Source organism: Saccopteryx leptura, chromosome 3, assembly GCF_036850995.1.
Source record: "Saccopteryx leptura isolate mSacLep1 chromosome 3, mSacLep1_pri_phased_curated, whole genome shotgun sequence".
NCBI classification, from domain to species: Eukaryota; Metazoa; Chordata; class Mammalia; order Chiroptera; family Emballonuridae; genus Saccopteryx; species Saccopteryx leptura.
The window spans coordinates 357,289,625-357,299,029 of record NC_089505.1 but is presented as its reverse complement, the minus strand read 5'-3'; the positions used below and the strand labels follow the sequence as shown (position 1 = coordinate 357,299,029).

General features: G+C 38.4%; 1 pseudogene; it reads left to right on the top strand.

Moving 5' to 3' along the window:
- Positions 1-378: 378 nt before the first annotated feature.
- The window catches only part of LOC136398583 (metalloendopeptidase OMA1, mitochondrial pseudogene), a 28,784-nt pseudogene continuing 19,757 nt past the window's right edge, over positions 379-9,405 (top strand).

Genomic DNA, 9,405 nt, shown 5'->3' with positions numbered 1-9,405 from the left:
TTTCTCCACAACACAACAGTTCCACAATACTTTTTATTATTTATGTCCCAGTAGAGCCCAAGCTCTACGTCAGGGGTCCCCAAACTTTTTACACAGGGGGCCAGTTCACTGTCCCACAGACTGTTGGAGGGCCAGACTATAAAAAAAACACTATGAACAAATCCCTATGCATACTGCACATATCTTATTTTAAAGTAAAAAAACAAAATGGGAACAAATACAATATTTAAAATAAAGAACAAGTAAATTTAAATCAACAAACTGACCAGTATTTCAATGGGAACTATGGGCCTGCTTTTGGCTAATGAGATGGTCAATGTCTGGTTCCATATTTGTCACTGCTAGCCGTATCAAGTGATATGACGCGCTTCCGGAGCCATGATGCGTGAGTCACGCGTCACCGGAAGTAGTACTGTACAGGAGAGACGCAGCGCTTTGCGGCGCTGCCACATACAGTACTCCTCTCACTGACCATCAATGAAAGAGATGCCCCTTCCGGAAGTGTGGCGGGGGCCAGATAAATGGCCTGAGGGGGCTGCATGCAGGCCCGCGGGCTGTAGTTTGGGGACCCCTGCTCTATGTTGATCAGGTGTCCCTGATTTGACTTCCCCATGTAGTGGGACACTCCTGCTTATCAGCAGGGCTGGCAGCCTTTTCTAGACTACTCTTGAGGCTATATGAGGATGCTACTGATAAGTGCCGACACTAACTGCCACCGGAGGAAAAGCACGAGACCAACATACACAGAGTTAGTTGCAATAATCACACAGGCAATTTATTGTTCACAAATCCTTTTGGCGTGCCTGGGTACAGCTTAAGGGGGGCCCCATCAGCATGCTCCTCTTGGCTGTCTTTGGTCAGAGCTCAGAGCGGTGTGGAGACAGTTCATGTTCACGTTGGAGTCTGGGCGACTAGTGCAGCACAGGGCCCCTCAGCTTTAGTATCTTTTCTGGCCTATGCCTTCCAACAGGTGTCAATCAACAGGATTATCACCTCAAACCACTTTTTGGGGGGTTCCTAGCAGGGAACCCCTTTTATTTTAATCTACTGAAATGTTTACGTCAAACCACTTTTTAAGATGTTCTTATTTACATGAACTTACAAAGTTATGACACCAAGCCACTTCTTATCTATGTATAACTTCACACACATACTAACTGGGCCCTACTCGAAAGTCAGAGTCTGTTTATCACATTTGCGCCCACTATATTAATTTCTATACAGATGGCATAACTTTACTTAATTTCCTTAATTATTTTTAATGTTATATTTTAATTACTTTTATATATCTTCCATATTTTTTATATTTCTATATATTTAATTACTATAACATTATATTACTACAACAATTTCCTTGTTTTAAGCCTTAATGAAAAGACTTCTTTCAATCTGAATTCTTCACTTAACAAATTTGTATTTTTCTCTTTTGCCTTCTTTAAGTGACTTTTTACTCAATGATGCTTTTTATGATTCCAAAAAATAGAGCAAGGTGCTCTCTTTGTGAAGTGCCCTAACATTTTGTGGGTACCATCATTGAAAGCATTTCTAGTTTTCCCCACTAACCTGTAAGTGAGCTCAGAGTGAACATTGTCTTTTTTTTATCTTTGTACTCTTATTTTGTATCACAGCCTGATAGGTAATAAATGCCCGACCAAAAATATGTTGATTGAATGACTAACTGAATAAAGGAATGAAATATCAATGCTTCATCTTTAAGGACAGATGTTTGATAATCCTACCTCATCCCTCTCTTATTCTAGGGAAGGGTATTGAAATAATAGAATTTTCCATTCCAGGTTATCAGAGAAGTCAATAATATTTCTCAAGAATAGGTAAAGGTAAAACAGAAAATAAGTTACCAGACTGGGTGCTTTGTTGAAAATTTTGGTCTGTGTCTTCCTTTCAGAGAAGGCATTTAGAAGTTTAATGTACTTTGTACTGGTGATCAACACTAGGAGGAGTCGAGACTGAGGCCATTAGGGAGGTAAATGGAAGCTGGTGGAATAATGGAAGATTTGGAACCACAGGACTGAAATGCAACTCCTGGTTTTCCTAGAGGTCTTAGTCAAGTCACTTAAGATTTCTGTTTCTAGCCTGACCAGGCAGTAGTGCAGTGGATAGAGTGTCAAATTGGGATACAAAAGACCCAAGTTCAAAACCCCAAGGTTGCAGGCTTGAGCGTGGGCTCATCTGACTTGAGTGTGAGCTCACCAGCTTGAGCATGGGGTCACTGGCTTGAGTGTGGGATCATAAACATGACCCTATGGTCGCCGGCTTAAGCCCAAAGGTTGCTGGCTTGAGCCCAAAGTCACTGGTTTGAAGTCCAAGGTCGCTCACTTGGGCAAGGGGCCACTCGCTCTACTGTAGCCCTCTCCCCACCCCATCAAGGCACATATGAGAAAGCAATCAATGAACAGGTGATGCAACAAAGAATTGATGCTTCTCATCTCTCTCCCTTCCTGTCTGTCTGTCCCTCTCTGTCTTTGTCACAAAAAATGTATGCATATTTCTGCTTCTATATCTATAAAATAAAAATAATATTTAGTTTATACTGTATTTTGAGTGTTTTAATGAAATAATGTATGTAGGTATACTTTGTACCATGTTATGTGACTACACACACATATACTATGTGTGTCTTTCTATCTATCTATGTATATATATTTACTTATGATTCTCAAAATTTTTATTTTAATGATAAATGCTATCTGTAAAATAAACCTTCAGGAGCCAAAATGAATACTGCCAGAATGCAATCTAAAGATATAAGGCTTGCAGTAAGGCCAGAAATTTGGGTATATTTTGCTTTTGAACTAAATCCCAAATAGTGAGGATCCGTCCTAATTTTAAAAACCTTCAGAGAAGTAAGCACTCCCATTGTTCATATAGCCTCACAATTCGAATTGGAAAACTTAAACACTAAATACTTAAATATATAAAACAATATAAGCCTATGTATTTTTTAAATATGCAAAAAATATTGCTGTGATCAAGACAGTAAAAATGTTAATTTTATTATTCTAACAAAAGTTGTTTCCAGGACTGACACTTGATATCTTTCTCACTCTCATGGAATAATTCAAGTGGTTTCCCAGGGTGTTGCAAAATTTAATGCTCCTGGTTGTGATTATTTCCGGGAAGAAGAATAGTTCCTTCAAGAAAATGTGCCAGCAATGCGTTATGGCATGTGGAGTTATGCAACCCCACACACTGACCAGAATGAGATATCTGTCTGAATATTTAGCACTTAGGATTTATGAGATCCTGTGTGTTACTCATCTGTTTAATGTCCGTGATGTACTGGGAGGGGGCAAACAGAAGGATTCTAGGAGAAGGGCGAGCAGAAAATAGAGCAGCCAGAGACATAAGGAGTAAGTCCAGTCCACTACATAATACCAAAAGCAAAGAATTAGGGACCAAATGGTTATCAGGAAACATTCATTCTGAGATAGGAGTCGGAGGAAGTTGGATTTTGAGGCTTATTGAGGGGATGGAATTCAGAGCAAGTGGTAGTCAAGAATCTAGATAGTTGGTAGGTATCTGGGGAAATCTGCAATTGGATCAAGATGTCTCAGGTATATTAGTGAGGAACCAAGGCCAGAATTTTAGTTCCTGGCAACAGGCTTGAAAAGAATTAATCCAGACCCCAGTTTTCGAGACATGGTACCCCAAATATAAAGGTAAACACAAGGACCAAAACTGAGATCTGTTACAAAATAATGTGGTTCAAATGTGGCCCACGTCTCAGAAATAAGGTAGAACTGGGTAGCAATCAAAATTCGAGGTGGAGTCCCAGGGGAACTGGTTTTATCCCTTCTGTCTTGATAATAGAAAATCCCTAAGGACTAGGACCAGGTCAAGCCTGTCAGGCTGAATTGTTCTGGTTTGGAAAAGCAGTGGTAAGCAAGGGAAAGAAGCCAAGCAGAGACTTACAGTGTGGATAATGCAGTAATGAAAATGACCATTGTCGATCAGTGGTTAAAGGCTCATTATATCATAAGGGATTTTCTGTCTCACACTAATCAATCCTTCAGAATCGCTATGAGCAATCAGACCTCCAGTGTACTACATCCTCCTTTTAGGAGAAGCACTCTTTTTTCCTCTAGAGTTTTAGGATTAGATCTCTATCAAGGATTTCGTCTTGAAGGCTAAAGTAATGACTTATTCAAGTTTCATGGTGGAAATCAACCTTTTCCAAATCTAGTTACATTCCAGCTGGCACATAACACTGGCTGTCTCAAAACCCAAACATCTGGAAGAAGGCTTGAATTGGCTATCTCCCTGCCTCTTATGTCTGAAAACTTTGTTAGATAGTAGGTTAGAAACATGTTTTTGGCTGGACAAGATAAATATATTTTTTAACTATCAAATCTCTGAAGTAATATAAAGCAGACCAAATAATATATAGGAGGCACAAAAGGCATTTTAGTTCTAGTTCATTTAATAATTGTATATCAACTACAGTGCTAAGACCAATAAAATGATGGTTATGCTGTTAATAAACCATATGTTTTGACCCTACAAAGATCAAACTGACAATTCATTTATTTGTGGGTTGATTGTTCAGTTAATTAGACATTTCATTTGTCCAAAGACTGATTTGAGTGGAGCTCTTGCTCAGACACTGGTAGCCCAAGGGGTTGAAAAATTAAAATCTGAAATTAACATGCTCACACTGAATCTTGACCTTCATTTTTTTAAGCATTTCGCCCTTAGGTTTTGCAGGAATCACTGTTATAAGAAAACCCTTTGTTTGAATCCCTGTGAAACTGTTTACTAACTTTGTGAACACAAACAACCTCCTTAGTACTTCCTGGTTCTTGGTGTCTTCCTCTGTAAAATGTAGATCGTGGTAACTGGTGCTGGGGTGGGGGAGGTGGAGGAGGGTGTAGGGGGATAAACGGTGATGTGTGGAGACTTGACTTGGGGCAGTGAACACACAGTGCCATGTACAGATGATGTGTTGTGGAATTGTGCACCTGGAACCTGTATAATTTTGTTGACCAGTGCCACCCAATAAGTTCAATAAGAAAAAAAATGAAAAGAAGAACCATTGCTAGGTTTGCGGTGATGATTACAATAGATACTCTGTGCAAAGACATGCCAAGCAGCAGGCACTCATTACATGGCAGCTATAATTATTTTACTATTGTTTTTATTAAGCAATGAGACAGAGATCAGACTGGCACCGTGCACCCAGAGCGGTGAGAGTTGTGGCCTGAGATGACAGGAGCTTACAATGCCCAATCTGTAATAATTAGCGAAAGGAGTCAGGAGACAGTTGACATCAGTGAGAGTAAAATGTGAGCCTTTGGAGACATCTGGAATTCAGCTGTGGGAAAGGCCATTCCTCCTCCCTTTGAAGGCAACCCATGTGAATATCAGGCAAGCATTGGCCCCAAGTCCTCGTCCCCAGTGCTCATGTGGTGGCAAAACGTTCCTTGTCGCTTCCTGCCGAAGTTCCCAAATCCACTCGCCTGTTTCCTGTAGAGAAAATGTATTTGATAGTATCCCCCACTGTCTGAAATTCTTTTGCTTATTCCAGCTACTCTGACAGTCAGTGTTTTAAAGACTAGAAGATTAAAGGCAGTTCATTTCCACTTAGATTCTTGGCCTGCAATAAAATTTAATGACCTAGTATGATAATTTTATGAGAAATCAAAGTTGTTCATCATGTAAACTTATATTCCTAGACTCCCATGGAAGTATTTTATCTAATAAAAATATTGTCTACTGGTACAAAAATGTATTACCTTTTATTGCACTTTCCACATCATATTTTAAGTGGATAAAATAGTTTGTTACAGATTTTCTTAAACTCTAAGTTCATTGACTCGCTCAACAAATGTGTATTGGGTGAGTAATAGACCTCAGCCACTGTGGGATTTTTTTTTTCCTGTGGGAAATAATAATAAACAAGACAAATAACTTAATCCTGGCCTCATGGAGTTTAGAATCTACCAAAGGAAATAGAAATGAAACAATAAATCAACCTAATATGGTGGGAAAATGCCTTCCATTAAAGTCAGGAAGTCGGGAGAATGAGTGTTTTCCTGATGGAGAGTCTGCATTTATTTGCAGAAATATCTTGGCGGCCTTTTTTAGTACGAAAAGAAAACATGACATTAGAGTGACTTAATGGGCCTACTCAGTGGTTCTCAAACATGGCAGCGCATTTGGGTAAACTAAAAAAAGCAAAAACTGATGCTTGACCTCCATCTCCAGAACTTCAGACTTCACTGTTTGAGTGGTGCCCAGGCATAGGGGTTTCTGTCATGCCCACTGAGCATTTCTAATAAGTGCATGTAAAAGTCTATTTAATTTGCTGTCAAATGTGAAAAAATCTGCACCTTCTACCACTGCCCTGACTTTTCAGGAAATTTGAAACACACCAGTATGATTTTTTATTATCCTCTGAAGAATTCAGTGTTGTGTATAATGTGATGTGTACCTAAGGAATATTGTCATCATATTTGCCAGGCTGCCCTAGTTATGGAATATGAACAGAAAGAACTTAGCGCACTTTTCATCTCCACTGTTCTCCTTAACTTTTTACAGTAAATCAATTATTCAAATATTAATTAAGCTTTGTAAGACATTGTCCTGATTGATGGAGTGCAATGATAAATCACAAATAGCTATTCCCCTTAGTCACTTGCAAACTGAAGTTTGATTTACAAAGGTCTAATAATTACCAAATTATAAATCAATATATGGTCAAATGCCATATAAGAAAGCTAAAAAGATAGTTAAATCTCAGAGCAGGGTAAAGAAGGAGCAATAAATTCTGGTGATCTGTAGTACTCGACTGTAATGTTTCTCTTCTGAAAATAAACTTCTAAAAAAGTTTCTTTTATTGTTAGTACCTGGAAGCTCTAAATTATGGGTCTCCATGCAGGAATAATTGAAATAAGATTGCCCTTTGGGAACTAAATGGTAAATCAACTCAGCTGACTGGGGCAGAAGTGTGGCAAGTTAGTTCAAAGTAATGGAGTAATAGAGTGAAAATTGAGAAGGTGGATTAGAAGAGGAATCATAGAAAAAGGAAGCAAAAAAAATGAGTTGGCAACAGACAGTGTAGTGGTGCTGGAGAATCCTTAGCCTTGGTTTTGATTTTGAATTTTTCTGATCCTCATGATAAAGCCATTCCAAATCTGGAAATGCAGGTGGATTAGCCTTGTGACACTAAACTTTGTTAAAATTCTGCGATAGCCTTGCTGCTCCCATTGCCAAGAGAATCACAGTTGTGAGACGCACCATGTGACATTTGGTCATCAGTCTCCTTACATCTGAGTCCCTGCTCATGAAGCAATCTCTGATGAAGATTTGGCTGCCCAAGTACCTCTGCCTATAGGGACTCAGGGGGCTGATTATATGGACTTTCCGTATATCCAGTTCTCATAAAATGGTGCAATAGCTTCTGATTACAATTTGGCCCCCTGTTTGCCTTGACTATATGAAGAAAATAAATTGGTTACATCAACTTGAGTGTCTCTGATTGTGTGACAATGATTTCTCAGCATAAAATAAAAAAATTGATATTTCGTCCACAAGTCTCATGATCTGGTCCATTTCAATCTCTCTCAACAGATGGATCTGTTCGTGTGATGGCAAAATTTGATTCTGAGACATGGAACATTCAACAGAGTGTCTGTTTCTTCTTGAAAAAAGGGATAAGCCAGGATTTTGCGATTGTACCAAAACCATGATGTTGTTTATTAGGATTTTCTTTTATTTCAAATGTTAGTTCAGTTCTCTCTGGCTCAAGGATTTTTTTTTTTTTTTTTTTTTTTGGCCATCCCCAAAATACTGGGGAGAAGTGATGTTTTGTGGAGGCTGTTTATTTGCTTGTTCATTTTGTTCCAGCAAGGGGTAATGCTCTATACTAAATTCCCTCTTAATTACAGTGGCTTAAATAAGATCAAGATTTCTTTCCCTTAGATGTAACAGCCCCAAATTAGGTGGTTGGTCAATGTGGGTAATTTTTCCACTCTTCAAGGTTATCCAAGGATCTAGGCTTGTGCAGGGTCTGTGCCATCCTCAAAATATAGCTTGTGTTTCTGGATTTATGGAGGCTGGTTTCCCTGTTGCCATCGCATATTTCCCAGTAGGTGAGGAGGAGGCAGAGAAGAAATTCGGGGTAAGCAACAAGTCGTTTTGGGACATTAGGCTACATTTGCCTCGCTAAAACTCCATTCCTAATTTCAAGATAATGGAAATAAGTATACCAACATCATAAGATTTTGTAAAGGTTAAATAATTTAACATGTATACATTTGAGCAAGATACATAACTATATAAACAAGCAAGACATGAGTTATTATTAACCTCACTTTAGTGGTTTAAAATTGGGTTAATCAGAATAGAGATTTGAATGAGAGAAAGGATATGCATTACAAAGTAAATTTCTAAAAAATATCATTGTGACTGTTATTCCACATTTGGAAAAGCAGTATTACCACACTCTTTATCATATATATTATAGGTTTATGTGTGAGGCTAAAATGACTCAAGTCCACATATTCCCCATACTTGAAGTTTCTAATGTGTTTAGTATTAGGATTTCATCACAAATGATATTTGTTTTTTCTTTTATTGAATTTATCCTCTTTACAAGTTAATTTCTGCTTTTTAAGACTTTGTTTCTCTCCCTCCCTCTCTTTCTTCTCCTCCTCTTTCTCTTCCTTCTTCTCCTGTTTCTTCTCTCTCTCTGCCTTTCTCTCTCACTCTCCCTCCTCCCCTCCCCCTTTCTATCTCTATATTAACACACACACATGCACACATATACAGTTGCTCCATAATATAGGCAGAATGGAAATTTCAGTATTCTTCCAGAAATATTTATAATTAGGAATTCACTGGCAACTGACATTATTCTGAAGACCACAAAGATGACAAATGTCAGAAAAATTTCTCTGGATATTCTAGAATTTTTAGAATATTTTCAAAAGGGCATTGATTGCATTTGTTTATTTATGATTAATTCAATGCATATTTATAAAGCACATACAGTGAGCCAATATTTGTATTCAGCACTGGGAACTCAAAGGGGAGAAACATCTGGCAGTGCTCTTGTCCTGTTGAAGTATGGTCTAGCGGGGATACAGACATGCATGCAAAGGTGAGATTACAGTCAGTTGCATAATGCTTCAGTCAAGTATCTGTGCAACACTGTACCTATAGTAAACAATTATATATTGCACACATCAATATTTTCTAGGAGGGCTGATCTCATGCTAAGTGTTCTTGGCATAGTAAAAAAAAAAAGGTGGAAACTGAAGAAGTTCCATGTGTGTTCCATTCTATAAAGCCTCGTGGGGATTAGACACAGATTGGAGGTTCAGGGACAACTTCTCTAAGGAAGGACAATTGAGCAGTAATCTTAAATAAGAGGAGTTTTTTGTT